Below are 14334 nucleotides of genomic sequence, written 5' to 3' on the forward strand. Positions count from 1 at the left end.
GGAGGAGAAGGAGGGGGGAGGAGGAGGAGGAGGAGAGAGAGGAGGGGGGAGGAGGAGGGGGGAGGAGGGGGAGAAGGAGGAGGAGGAGGAAGAGGAGGAGGAGGAGGGTGAGAAGGAGGATCAGGAGGTGGAAGAGGAAGGTCTGTTCCTGAAACTGCCATCACTGAGAGCTACGGATTCATGGTGTAGACACTGAGTCTCAGTGAGCACCCTGGTGGGGGAAAAAGCCACTTAATTCATACTCAGTGTTCCAGTATCTGCACAATGCCTTTTCCTCTTCAGTACTACTATCTTTCAAACTTCCTCTAAGTCAGAGACTAGGAAATAACTACTCAGTAGAGCTTAAGGCCCTGCATTCAAGCCCCAGCACCACATGGGAGCATCTTAGTGGAAATCCATAAATGGAATGATGTTTTGGTATACCTCTCTTTTCTGTCTCTTCCTTTCTCTTATCCCCCCTCATTTCTTTAATATGAATAACATCTTACTGTTCTTTTGTCACAAAGTTACAGATGCTACTGGGGTTCCATCTTGACAAGAAAGGGCACTAGTATGAAAGTAGTAGTATTAGGTATAGGTGTGTCTTGGAAAGGAGGTGAAGGCAAGACACTAGAAAAAAAATGAACAAGAAGTGTATAGTTATTGCATCTCATAAATGCACAATATCATTTTTGGATGGCCTCCCTAGGACAGCTTTATTATTATTATTATTATTATTATGCCCACTTTTTTTTACAGATTCTTTTTCTTTTTTGTTGAGCTGTTTGAGTTTTTTTTTTTTTTTTTTTAAAAAGATGTTTGAGATCAACTACTTTTCTAGAGTGTGTAAATATCTTCTCCCAGTTGCTAGTTCTCCTGTTTATCTTGATGGAATTTTCTTTTGATGTATAGAAGCTTTTACATTTGATATAGTTCCATTTGTTCAATTTTGCTTTTTTATTATTTATTTATTTTTATTTAAGAAAGGAGACATTAACAAAATCATAGGATGGGAGGGTACAACTCCACACAATCCCCACCACCCAATCTCCATATCCCATCCCCTCCCCAATAGCTTTCCCATTCTCTATCCCTCTGGGAGCATGGACCCAGGGTCACTGTGGGTTGCAGAAGGTGGAAGGTCTGGCTTTTGTAATTGTTTCCCCGCTGCACATGGGCATTGACTGGTGGATCCATACTCCCAGTCTGCCTCTCTCTTTCCCTAGTGGGATGGGTCTCTGGGGAAGCAGAGCTCCAGGACACATTGGTGAGGTCTTCAGTCCAGGGAAGACTGGACGGCATCCTGATGGCATCTGGAACCTGGGGGGTGAAAAGAGAGTTAACATACAAAGCCAAACAAATTGTTGAAGAATCATGGACCCAAAGGTTGGAATAGTGGAGGTGAAGTGTTGGGGGGTACTCACTGCAAACTCTAGTGTACTACTGCTTTCAGGTATATATTTTGCCCTAATTTATGAATACGTGTGAACATATTCTCTATCTCATGGAACTTGGTGTATATCTAGGTTTTGGGACTTTGTTAGGAAGTGAACCACCTGGGATGGAATTAGAGAATACTATGAAGGAAAGGTCTCACCCGTGTAATGAAGCTGAGGGGTTGTCATTCCACACCTGAAGTCTCTGGACGCAGTGAGCTGAAGCATGTTGAGGTGGCACTCGTTGTGTTGATTAGGTTTCGATCAGCGGATGCACTATTATTTGATAAGAATTGGAAGAAGCATGCGGGAAAGTGGGCCCTACCTTAGGGTCCCAGGACTGGGGGAAGTTTAGGCTCTATAGTGGAAATGTGAGGTTCCTGCTGTCTAAGGGTTCAAGAAGACGATGGATAGTTATTGTTAACATCACATTATTTGGTAATTGGGTTAATTTTGAGAAGTCCCTTTGTTAGATAATCAATTTTCCCCCTCTCATATTAATTAAATAGTGATTTATATGACTACAATTTAATAGGAGTGTACATAAACACCATTCCCACCACCAAAAGATTGTGTCCCATTCCACTCACCTGCGGGCCCAGGAAGCTGCATGTCCACCCTCCCCCTCACCACAGGGTTTTTAATTTGGTGTCCTATCACTTTTGCTTTTGTTTGCCCCACCCAAGGGGTAGAATTTCCAAATACATTTTTAATGTGAATGTCATGAAATATTTCACCAATATGTTCTTCTATGTATTTTTTTTAAGAAAGGAGACATTAATAAAACCATAGGATAAGAGGGGTACAGTTCCACACAATTCCCACCACCCGATCTCCATATCCCTCTTCTACGTATTTTATACGTTTAGGTCTAATATCCAGATCTTTGATCCATTTGGAGCTAATTTTTGTGTGTGGTGTTAATTGGTGGTTTAGTTTCATTTTTCTACATGTGGCTGGCTAATTCTCCCAGCACCGTTTGTTAGAGGCTTTCCTTTCCCAATTGGCAGTTTTGGTGCCTTTGCCATTTATAAAGTTTCTATACAGGCAGGCATAGGTTTACTTCTGAGCTTTCTTTACTGTACAATTGGTCCGTATGTCAGTTTGTTGCAGTACCACACTGTTTTAATTACTATTGCTATGTGATATAAACTGAAGTTGGGAATTGTGATGCCTCCATTTTTCTTCTTTTTCTTCAGAAGTGCTTTTGCTATTCAGGATATATATATATATATATATTCTCTCAATCCATGAATAGGGGCATGTGTTTCCTAAAGACACATAATAGATGCATTTTGTTCTTTAATCCATTTAGCTGCTCTATGTCTTTTGACCAATGAATTTAGTCCATTCACATTTAGGGTGATTGTTGATATATATGGTTTACTTCCATCCATTTTTTTAAAAGTTGTTTTAAATTCTTTTCCTAATTTTCATCTTTCTTTCATTTTGTGTGGATGGATTACTATGGGTGTTATATTGTCATATGTTGTTTCCATACTTCTGCATGTATAGACTGTATGATGTTCTGGATTTGCACTCTTTGGTGGAGACTTCTTTGTCAGTATCTTCAGATATTTTCTTTTTCTTTTCTTTCCTTTTGTTCTTTCTTTCTTTGTCTTCTTTTTTTTTGCCTCCAGGGTTATCGCTGGGGCTGGGTACCAGCACTACAAATCCACTGTTCCTGGAGGCCATTTTTTCCCATTTTGTTGCCCTTGTTGTTGCCCTTGTTGTGGTTGTTATTGTTGGCATAGCTGTTGTTGTTGGATAGGACAGAGAGAAATTGAGAAAGGAGGGGAAGACAGGGAGGGGGAGAGAAAGATAGACACCTGCAGAACTGCTTCACTGCTTGTGAAGTGACCTCCTACAGGTGGGGAGTTGGGGGCTAGAACCAGGATTCTTACGCGGGCCCTTGGGCTTTGCGCTACCTGCGCTTAACCCGCTGCGCTACTGCCCAGTTTCCTCTTCAGATCTTTTCTTAGACTTGTCAGAATCCCTAGAAAAGAATTCCATCTGTTTGTGTGTATGTGTGTGTGTGTGTGTGTGGGGGGGGGGGGGGTTGCGACCATTAGTGTTCCAGGCCAAAAAGGGACAATACTTACATGCATATCAGCAAACATTATTCTGTTTCCTTTCTCTGTCTCCTATTAACTATTGCAATGTCTGGCATTCAGAGTCTCAATATTTTGAATGAGGAAAAAGGTTTAATTCCCCTGTTTTCAGCTACTATACCTCTTGCATGTCTATCTCCAAGGAATATCTACAGTTGACCTGTTGCATGGAATTAAAGTTGGAGTGTCTAGGGAGGGAGTCTTGCTCCTTTTGAGCAGTAGCAGTTCTAGAAATTCTTGAAACTGCCTGTTCTTAGTTCTTTAATAACTCTCTCTCTCTCTCTCTCTCTCATCTCTTTTCAGCCTTTTCAGCAGAAGGGTCAGAATTGTGATTTCTGAGATCTGCCTCCAAATTCCAAACTTGTGTTGATAATATCTCTGTCCTTATTTTATTTTTGCCTTTTTTTAAAAGTTCTCATCGTTGTCATTTGAAAAGAGAAACTGAGATAAATAATTATTAACATTATTATCACAAAATATCCTAGGTTATCTATTTACAATGTAAAAAAAAATTTGCTTATGAGGACCCATAGAAAAAAACACTTAAAGGAAAATAGCATTGTTCATATTTCTCCTGGAGAAAATAGCATATTAAATGAGTAAATGTTAAAGGAGTAAACATTCAAACAAATTTTAAAACTTTTTTTAAAGTCAAGAATAGTTGTTTATATAAATTTTTCCTATTAGTTAAAAAAAAAATAAGCCTTAAACTTTTTTTTAGTTAATCTCTACTGTTAAAATGATTGAGTCTAAGGCCTTTCAGCTAACTGAATGGCATTGTTATTGTAAAATATAAGTGTGCCTGAGAGGTTCCTGCAGGTTAGTTTTTGCTGCTAAAGAAACTGCCATCACTGACACTGAATTTCAATGACTTCCTGCAGGCAAACACCTGGAGGCAATTACCTGTACTTGTCTGCTGGCAGACACAAACACACTTTCGGATAGGAAAGCTATATATCTGGTTTAAAAAAAAAATGAGTCCAGCTCCTTTGTGCAATGTTTTACTTGTGTCTGAATGAAATTCTAGTTTACTCAGTCTTGAATTTTTTCTTCAACTCTTGAATGTGCTGATTAACCCACTTTTTCAGTACCACATTCCCCAACTCAAGGAGTGCCCTATTGTTATTAGATTCTGTTTACTGCCAGAGCTCTGTAGTTCTCTTGGAGGACTATAAGAAGAAAAAAGACAAGGAAAGAAATGATCTATAACTTCTATCTAATGTAAAGTGGCAACTTAAAAAAAATTTCTTTATTAGGGGAATTGATTCATGGTTTACAATTGACAGTAAAATACAATAGTTTGTATAAATAGCAACATTTTAACTCAAGATTCCTTAATAACACATCTTCTAGTTTATTAGCAGAATGGAATTCAAACATTTAACATTTTATTATACTTAATTTTAATATGTATGTAAACTAGTAATTATTTGTATACATAAATATGGCCTCAAGAGACAATCTTGGTGATAACCACTATTTTAGATAAAACACGAAAGCTTAATATTTACTTTTTTATTTATAGGTATTTTATTGTCATTATGGAGGCTTCACTGCTTCAGAATAACTTTTTCTCAGACAGATAGAGAGAAGAGATAAAGAGACAAAGAGAGGGAAAGAAACTGTAGTATTAAAACTTCTTTCAGTGCAGAGGGAACTGGAATCAAAACTGGGTTGAGCTCACAGCAAAGCAGCACATTATCCAAATGAGCTATTTTGCCTGATGATTCTTATAAGAGAGAGCACCCCTTATCCATACTGGTATGCAGTGCCAAAGACTGAACCTGGCACCAGTCACATGCAAATCTTGTGCTCTACTCTCTCCAGCCCTCACACTTGAATCTGAACATAGATTTGAACCACACCTTTAGAGATATCAGAAAATCATCAAATTGTCTTCATTTTTATTTTTTTAAATCTTCATGAATTTGTGTGTCAGTCTTATGCAGGGGCCATGGTAATCTCTGTTTCATTTTAATTTTATTGTATGTACTGGTACACTGAGCACCCATCAACGTATCTTTAATAGTTCAAAATTATATGTACTGAAAATAATGATAGTGACTCAGTTATGTTATGAGATAAACCTTTTTTTTAAAAAAAATTCTTTAATAGGGGATTAATGGTTTATAGTTGACAGTAAAATGCAGTAGTTTATACATGCATAACTTTTCCCAGTTTTCCATACAACAATAGAATCACCACTAGGTCCTTCTCTGCCATCATGTTCCAGGGCTTGGACCCTCCCCCCTACCCCAGAGTCTTTTACTTTGGTGTAATACACCAACTCCAGTCCAAGTTCTGCCTAGTGTTTTCCATTCTGGTCTTGTTTTTCAGCTTCTGTCTATGAGTAAGGTCATCCCATATTCATCTTTTCGTTTCTGACTTACCTCACTTAACATGATGTCATCAAGCTCCATCCAAGATGGGCTGAAAATGGTGAAATCACAATTTTTAATAGCTGAGTAGCATTCCATTGTTACTTACTTATTTAGCCAATCACCTGTTGTACACCTGGGTTGTTTCCAGATTTTGGCTACTATAAGTTGTGCTGCTATGAACATAGATATACACAAAACTTTTTGGATGGATATGTTTGGTTCCTTAGGATATATCCGTAGGAGAGGAATTGCAGGGTTATAGGGGAGGTCCACTTCTAGGCTTCTGAGAGTTCTTCAGACTGCTCTCCACAGGGGTTGGACCAGTTTACATTCCCACCAGCAGTGCAGGAGGGTTCCTTTGTCCCCAGAACCTCTCCAGCATTTGTTGCAGTTACCTTTTCTTATGTATGACATTCTCACAGGAGTGAAATGGTATCTCATTGTTTTATTTATTTGCATTTCTTTGATCATCAGTGTCTTGGAGCATTTTTTCATGTTTGTTGGCCTTTTGGATCTCTTACATGTAGAATTTTCTATTCATATCCTTTCCCCAATTTTGGATTGGGTCATTTGTTTTCCTGTTTCTGAGTTTGGTGAGCTCTTTATATATTTTGGATATTAGCCTCTTGTCTGATATGTGCGATGTAAAGATCTTCTCCCATTCTGTGGGAAGTATCTCTGTTTGGATGGTGGTTTCTTTTGCTGTGCAGAAGCTTTTTTAATTTGATATAGTTCCATTGGTTTATGCTTGCTTTAGACTTCTTTGTAATTAAATTCGTATCATTGAAGGTGCCTTAAAATTTATATGGAAAGAGTTCTGCCAATGTTTTCCTCTAAGTATTTGATAGTTTCTGGTTTGACATCCAACTCCTTGATCCACTTGGAATTTACATTTGTGTTTGGTGAAATATAGTGGTTCAGTTTCATTCTTCTGCCATGTTTCAACCCATTTTTTTCCAACACCATCTGTTGAAGAGAGATAAACCTTTAACAGTGTCTTTCTACTGTATTTTTTAAGATCAGTTGCTGTATTGTTTAGCTCTATGATTTGTTACAGCTTTTTTCATATTTTGTCTCCTCCTTTCTTTGTTTTCTTACAATGACCTCATTTCAATAAACATGCTTAGAAATGTTACTTTGACTTCTTTTTAGGAAGTTTACATACCTCTATTGAAAAAAGGGATTTGTTCTAGTTATTTTCCTGATCCACCAGCATAGGTAATTTCTATCTTCTTCTCATGTTTGGTGCCCCCAGGAGGACCTTAAGTGTGCTTTAATGGTCCTGAAAATTGATCAGCATTTTATAGTCGTAAGAGACTATAGTACTGAAATCAAGCTAACCTAGACACTAGGTTGCCAGGAGTAGGGCTTTATATCTAAAAGGAGGTTGGGGCCTCTCTATCAGGTGGTGTTTGTGTACTCTATGGGGCTGGCTATGAAAGCCTGGTAAGCCATGGGCCAACAAGCAGGGTGGGCAGACAGTGTGGTCCCCTTCCTAGTTGGTTGTGTTTTAGGAGGTCCACAGGACACTTAATGACGGGTTTGATTTCTTTGTTAGAAGTTAGATATAGGCAAGTATGAATGGAATGTGTTTGTCTGACAGGAATTAGCATTTTTGATAACTCTCTTTCAGTTCCCAGTCATATCTGCTGCTGAGGAGTGGGGGTAACCTCTTCCATGAATCTGCCTCCCATGATATATTCCTATGAAGACTGAATTCCAATATGGTGTCCAGTAGGCCTGCTTTCAGCAAGGCTGCAGAGATCTTGCATTGTCATCAAGCAAACCCACCTGTGATCTACTGCCTAGATAAAAAGCAAACAATAAACAAAGAACTGCATATTAGAAGCCTCCTTCATGTTTTCCTAATCTCCCCAATACCTTGTAAATATATTACTTCGAACAAATAACCACTAGTGAAGATTAAACCCACAATAAGAGTAAACAAGAAAAATAATAGAAAATAAGTGAGTAAGTATGAATGATTATTGTTATGAAACTAGTCAATAAATCACCTTAAACATGCATGCCAAGAGTCTTCATCTCAACCCTTTTGAAGCTAGACTTGGTTATCTGTCTTTCTGGCCAATGGAATTTTGACAGAAGGGGCAATGTGCCAATTCTAAGCATAAGCTTTGGAGTTCAACTTACTTCTGATTGCTGATATGAGAACATGTTCGCCATGTCATCATTCTGAATTACAAAAGGAGACATACAAGACAAGAATTGACCCACAACCTGAAATATCATTGCCCAGTTGACCTCCAATTCTTACAGTGAGAAAAGTAACTGTTTTTTGTTGTATGCCACTGAGATTTTGTTAGTTATATAGCAAAAACTGACTAGTGTAAATACTCATTTAGTGGGCTTCAGTAGTACTTAAGCTGATTGAACTATAATGACTGGGTAATGTATCAAATCTTTGCTTTCAACAAAACTGAAGAATTAATTAAATTGTCAAAAGACAGATTATTAAAAGCAATTTCGCCAGTAGGTGACTTCTTGGCATATGATGCAGATGTGGTTACCAGCAATGCTATAACAAAACCTCTGTTTCTATCTATTTATGTGAAGAAAGTTTCATGGAGTTTATATTAGAAACATAAAATACATGAGAAGAATTGATATAATTTGTTCATTCAAGCAATATTTATTTATAGTTACATGAAAATAACTCAACCTCATTCATGTTATAAGGTGATTTCTTCCTAATGACAAAATACATCTTATGTAATTATTATTTATGGAAATTTATACTGTAGTTGTTCTATCCAATTAAAAGCTAGCAGTTGTAATAATGATAGTTCTATACAAGAGGCAATTAACACTTCAAGCTTTATATTCACAGGTAATTACAAAATCAAGCTTTGAATATATATATGCATATTTCATTGTAAAATTAATGGCAATTAACACAGTTTAAAAAAATAAACACGTTAAAAGTAATTTCTCTAGAGGATGGGTAGTAAAAGCATGATAGAAATGTATGGTTAGGAATGGGAGGAAGGGGAGAGAAAGCCAAGGCATATTAAAGCAGAGATAAATAAGAAATTCAGAGAGAGAGAGAGAGAAGTCCAAGGAGAAAAGGATCATGCAGAATCTCTCACTGTTGAATAAGATATTATTTATAGGGCTGAAAAGGCAGTTCAATGTGTTATTGTACAGGTCTTACATGCTTTAGATTCTAGAGATTACAGTTCAATACCCATCCTCATAGTAAACCAGAGGTGAGTAGTGCTCTAGTCTCTCTAGCTCTCATAAAAATAAAGAGATCTTGGGAAAATGACATGATTTATCTAAGTTTTAAAAAGGAGTGATGGTGAATATAAAATTTTGTTGAAAAGTTGCTCAATATAAGATGATTTCAGTTTTATTTATTTTTTATTTCAGTGGTTACTGTATGTCCAAAATCATTTACAAATTTATAATCTTTTGATGAAAGTTATTATTGATACTCTCAAATTCAGCTGAGAAGTTCATGATAATTAATTTACTCTTAGAAGACCTAAGTTTGAAATTTACATTTTAAGTTACTGGTGATTTATACATGTTTCTTCTTTTAAAGACAAGGACTCTACATTTGCTAATGATTTCTGTGAAGGTAAATGTTATTTGTATCAACTCAGGAGGTACTGCAAAAATCTTAGTCCAGGGGCAGGGTGGTAGCACATCCAATAGAGTGCACAAATTACCATGCACAAGTACCAGAGTTTGTGCTTCATGAGTAATGGAGTAGTTTTTCCCTTTCACTCCTCTGTCAAAAAAAGAAAAAAGGGCACCAGGAGAGGTAGGGTCATTGTGTAGATGCAGTCTCAGCATTAGTCCAGGTGGGAAAAAAAAATCACTATTAAAAAAACATGGTGCTTTCATAAGGAAATTGAAAATTTGAAAACATTTCTGCAATTTTTAAAAAAAGTCTTTATCTGTTGGATAGAGATAGTCAGAAATTGAGAGGGAAGGGAGGATAGAGAGGGAGAGAGAGAGAGAGAGAGAGACCTGCAGCACTGCTTCACCACTTGTAAAGCTTTCCCTTGCAGGTGGGGAGCAGGGGCTCCAACCTGTGTCCTTGTGCACTATAACATGTGTGCTCAATGATGTGTGCCACCACCTGGCCTCACATCTCTGCAATTTTGAGAATCGATGTTTGGAAATGTTTCCATCATTATATTATTATATTATTACTGAAAATCATTCTTGTATCTGTATATTCTAAAGACCTGGACACAAAAATAAAGTAGTCTGCTTTTAAAATAGTCAAAATATACAGCTCCACTATTCTTAAATTCATGTGTTGAAAGTACAAGAAAATATGTAATATTTTATGATTATTTATCTTTTTATTTATTTTTTTAATTTTTATTTATAAAATGAAAACACTGACAAAACCATAGATAAAAGGGGTACAATTCCACACTGTTCCCACCACCAGAACTCCACACCCCATCCCCTCTCCTGATTGCTTTCCTATTCTTTAACCCTCTGGGAGTATGGACTTAGGGTGATTATGGAATGCAGAAGATGGAAGGTCTGGCTTTTGTAATTGCTTCCCCGCTGAACATGGGCATTGACAGGTCAATCCATACTCCCAGTCTCTCTCTCTCTTTCCCTAGTGGAGCAGAGCTCTGGGGAAGTGGGGCTTCAAGACACATTGGTGGGGTCATCTGTCCATACCTTTTAATTAATTAATTAATTAATTTTAATTTATCTATTTATTGAATAGAGACAGAGAAAAATTGAAAAATAAGGGGAAGGCAGATGGGAAGAGAGAGATACACCTGTAGGATTGCTTCAATATCTGTGAAACTTTCCCCTTTGCAAGTGGGGACCGGGATGGGGGCGGGGGCTGAATCCTAAACTTTGCACATCATAACATGTTTGCTTGACAGAGTGCACCACCACTCAGTGCCCCTTCTGAATCTTTTTAAAAGTCCATGAAGTAAGCTGAAGGCATGTGAAACTTCCCTATACATAATTGATACTGCAAAGTGAATGCAGTTATTCAGTAGTTTGATTTTGAAATTTGAAATTCTGGGTTTTTGTGAGAGGCATCTTTGTAGCTATATCAGCTCTTTTAAAACAAGTGTCAAAGTGAATTGAATTTAGAGAAAAAGACCTTTGATCATAGAGTCACAATGTACCAAACCAAGATTTAAAAAATAAACAATAAGACTTATTTAATCAGATGATTTTTAGTAAAACATTAAGACTATTATGTTATATCAGGGCTGGGAGGGTGGGAAATATGGGGAGTCAGAGAATACAAAGTTCCTGTTATAAAATGATATATTCTGAAAATTATTATAATTAAAAATACTGTGTCAAAACTTGAAAGTTAACTGAAAGAGTAGATCTTAATGTTATAACAACAACAACAACAACAAAAAAATAGAAATAAGTTGATGTGGGGCCGGACTGTGGCACACCAGGTTGAGTGCATATGTTACAGTGCACAGAAACCCAGATTCAAGCCCCTGGTCCCCATCTGTGGGGAGAAAGCTTTGCGAATGGTGAAGTAGGGTTGCAGGTGTCTTTGTCTCTCTCCCTCTCTATCTTCCCCTTCCCTCTCAATTTCTGGCTGTCTCTATTTAATAAATAAGGATAATAATTTTTTAAACAAACAAATGAAAAAGAAAGATGCTGATGTGATAGAGTGCTGCTTAATTTTTCAATAGGTGAGTGTCAGATCAGCCCACTGAACAGTTGAAACTCACACAGTGCAATATATTAGTTAGATCTCCGTAAATCTGGTAAAATGTTCTATTCCATTATTGAGCTAAATATGAACACTTATTTTGAAGTTGTTTACTTAATCTTTGGCTTACCCTTAAATTGTTTCTATTACCAAGTTTGTCTGACTATGAGTATAATCCACAAGCATAGTGGTAAACATATATATTATTGTTAAATAAGTAAATTGGTTCACTTACTCAAACAGTTTTATTTATGATGCAAAGACAAAACATTGGGAATTATTTCTTAGCAAAACTTTATGCAACTGAATTAGAATATCATGATGAAATAGATTGTCAGCATGGAATATATAAATAACCAAAATTGGCTCTGTATGTAGAAGATCCACCATGAATAAAATTGAAAAAGATTATAATTATCCCCCAAATTTGCCAAAACCAGATGATTTTATGGATGTTATTTTAGACTCTGAAATTATAGAGTTCTTTTGCAATTTAAAATGTCTTAAAGCATACAGAAGATGGAAATCATCCCAGTTTATTTTAGACTTACACCAAAACCTGATATAATTATCATACTGAAAGAAAACCACAGCTAAATTTTACATATAATTATAGAAAAAAAATCACAACTAAAATGCCATCAATAGATATATAATAAAAGAACAACAAGCTACTGCTGTAGTAGGCTTTGAAATTCTGGATGGTATATTAAAAATTCCATTAATATAATTGATGATAAATATAATTTACAATGATTAATAAAATTGATGATAAAAGTTCATGTTAATAGATGCTTTCTAACAAGGGCCAGTTCAACAGTCATGTTTTTCTTGTTTGATAAATTATTTAAGGTTTTTAAGAATTAATATTACTTAAAATGTATATGTATGTTCACATAGATATTCATACATGCACACAGATAAATGAAAACATATCTAAATGCATCTCTTTCTCTATTGAAAAGACATTCCTATAGGATTTGTAAATACTTGACATTAGTTGTTAACTATAACTTTGTGATCTTGTATTGTATACACCTAAGTATAAAATACTCAGTATAAAATATTGTATATACCTAAGTATAAAATACTCAGGTAAAAGAATATTAATGACTCTAGTGCTAGCAGTTGAAAAATATCTAAACATAAATAAGGTTGTTAAAATAAACATTTGCAACACAGACAGACATACTCATTAAAAATTAATTTCAAGAGCTGAGTAGTAGTGCACTTGGTTGAGTATACACATTACAATGGCAAGGACCTGGATTCAAATTCTGATTCCCACCTGCAAGGGAGAAGCTTTATGAGTAGTGAAGTGGTCCTACAGGTAGGTGTCTTTCTCATTCTCACTCTCTCTCTTTCCCCTCAAAAATTTCTTTCTCCTAATGAATAAATAAATAGATAAATAAATAGTAAACTAAGGTTAAAACACTAAAAATGTTTTTCAGCAATAACCAGCAAAGACCTAGTAGAGCACTCTTTCGCAGCAGCAACATAAAATATCTAGTCATATATTTCATTAGACTATCTAACTGCATAGAAATTTTTATTTTTTGAATGAATGGGAGATAATTTATGGCATATCTAGGGGAGATGGATAAGTACAAAAATGATATTGCAAGATAAGATTCAATATCAAGTTGTTTGTCTTTGCTAAATCAATTGCAAATTTATCAAAACTCTTGTGGGCTTATTTTTATAATAAAAAGTTTAACTGAAACAATAAACAAATAACAGAATTTAAAAAATCAAAGGAAGCTATCTTCTCTCTTGCCTATTGAAGTATATATTATCAAAACTTAATGAATCTTGTCAAGCCAGAATAAAGAAAATAATGAAACTGAATAGTAATCATAGTATTTTTGTGACCTGGAAGTTGGTCCACCAGGTAAAACTCTGAACTTGCCTTCATGAGGTCCTGAGTTCAATCCCTAGCATTGTATATATCAAAGTAATGCTCTGGGTGCGCATATTATCACCCCCCCTTTCTTTCTCTGTCACTTTTTATCTTTCTCTCATAAATAAATAAAAATCACATCATTCCAAATACACTTAAATTATTGTATGATAAGTGATCTTTACTAATAGTAAAAGAACACACATATTTTTAAATGATATTAAAATAATTGGCTGAAAATTTTTGAAGAAAAAAGAAAAAGAGGAAACTACTCACCCTATACCATAATCTTAAAAATTCCAGTGGCCAGGCATGAGGTCTCAAGTTTACTTCCTGGCATTGTATGTCCCAGAGTGATTCTTTGTTTTCCTCCCTCCTTCCCTTCCTTCTTCCCTCCCTTCCTTCCTTCTTTCCTTCCTTCTTTCTTTCTTTCCTTCCTTCCCTCCTTCTTTCCTTGCTTTATTATTATTTTTTTTTCCCATAATGGTGAGATACTGTGAAAGATATTGAGAGAGATGAAGGAAATGAGAAACAGAGCAGGAGAGACACCTGCACTGTTTGTGAAGATTTCCTCCTATAGTTGGTGACTGGGGACTTGACATTGGGTCCTTGGATATGTTACTGTGCGCAACTCTAGCAGATGAGCCACCATCCAATCTTTCTTTGTTGATTTTTTTTTTTAACTGGAGAAGGGGAGGGTCTGGATATCTGTCTCTTGTAAAATATGCTATGTTACAGTAACCTGCTATTATTTTGTTGCTATCAATATATCCCCTGAGGTTCACTAGTACTTTTTTTTTTAATATATATGTATTTGGGTGCACCCTTGTTGGAT

General features: G+C 36.0%; 1 non-coding gene across 1 annotated transcript; it reads right to left on the reverse strand.

The window, feature by feature from the left end:
- Window positions 1-5430: 5430 nt before the first annotated feature.
- LOC132538453 (U6 spliceosomal RNA) lies at window positions 5431-5534 on the reverse strand. Its single transcript, XR_009549818.1, has one exon. It is a non-coding gene; the product is annotated as a U6 spliceosomal RNA (small nuclear RNA).
- Window positions 5535-14334: the final 8800 nt, after the last annotated feature.

The sequence above is a fragment of the Erinaceus europaeus genome, chromosome 4, assembly GCF_950295315.1.
Source record: "Erinaceus europaeus chromosome 4, mEriEur2.1, whole genome shotgun sequence".
NCBI lineage: Eukaryota > Metazoa > Chordata > Mammalia > Eulipotyphla > Erinaceidae > Erinaceus > Erinaceus europaeus.